At 41.9% G+C, this 1014-nt stretch overlaps 1 non-coding gene across 1 annotated transcript; it reads left to right on the top strand.

Moving 5' to 3' along the window:
* The first annotated feature begins 430 nt into the window (after positions 1–430).
* Positions 431–537, top strand: LOC115063379. Its single transcript, XR_003843219.1, has one exon. It is a non-coding gene; the product is annotated as a U6 spliceosomal RNA (small nuclear RNA).
* Positions 538–1014: the final 477 nt, after the last annotated feature.

Here is a 1014-nt window from a genome sequence, read left to right as displayed (position 1 = left end):
AGGTTTTGCCAGAGCTTGATATATACAGAGGGGGATGCTCACAGCCAACCATTAAAATGATCACAGAGTCGCCAATGGAGGAGTTAGAGAAAGGACCCAAGGAGCGGAAAGGTCCCAACCAGAGCTCCCAGGGACTAAACCACCAACCAAGGAGTACACAAAGAAGGACCCATGGGTCCATCCACTTGTGTAGCAGAGGATGGCCTTGTTAGTCATCAATAGGAGAAGTGGTCCTTGGTCCCCTGAAGGCTCAATGCCCCAGTGTAGGGGAATTCCAGGACAGGGAAGTAGGAGTGAATGGGTAGGTGGGGGAGCATCCTTATAGAAGCAGAAGGAGGAGTGGGATAGGGGGTTTCTGAGGGGGAAATTGGGAAAGGGGATAACATTTGAAATGTAAATAAATAAAATATACAATAAAAAAGAGGAGGTCGTGCTCGCTTCGGCAGCACATATACTAAAATTGGAATGATTCAGAGAAGATTAGCATGGCCCCTGCGCAAGGATGACATGCAAATTTGTGAAGCGTTCCATATTTTACTTGCAAACTTTATATGACCCAGCACAAGGGAAGGCCTGGGCCAAGTAGTGGGAGTGGGTGGGTAGGGGAGCAGGGGTGGGGAGGTATAGGGAACTTTCAGGATAGCATTTGAAATGTAAATAAAGAAAATAATAATAATAATAAAAAAGGAGGTCATGGATTGAGAGGGAGGGTGTGAAAGGAGTTAGAAGAGAGTGGAATGGATAAAAAATACGTAAATATAGTATTCATGAATGAAATTCTCAAATGATGGTGAAATAAAGGGACAAAATTGACATGGAATTTTACCAGACTTTGAGTTGATTTTTATCAGAAAGAATAGGTGGGAATATTTCCGTACCCTTTCACCTACTCAAATCATGCCATTTAGCCTTAATTTATCAAGTTAAATTTCAGCTTAAATTAGACACTGATTCTTGTACTAGATAGTTTCAAAGTTCAAATTTTAATTTCACCTGAGACTTGGCTGTATCAAA

This window comes from Mus pahari, unplaced genomic scaffold, assembly GCF_900095145.1.
Source record: "Mus pahari unplaced genomic scaffold, PAHARI_EIJ_v1.1 scaffold_11074_1, whole genome shotgun sequence".
In the NCBI taxonomy this organism is placed as follows: Eukaryota; Metazoa; Chordata; class Mammalia; order Rodentia; family Muridae; genus Mus; species Mus pahari.
The sequence above is the reverse complement of the archived record's forward strand: the minus strand, read 5'-3'. Positions and strand labels throughout refer to the sequence as shown.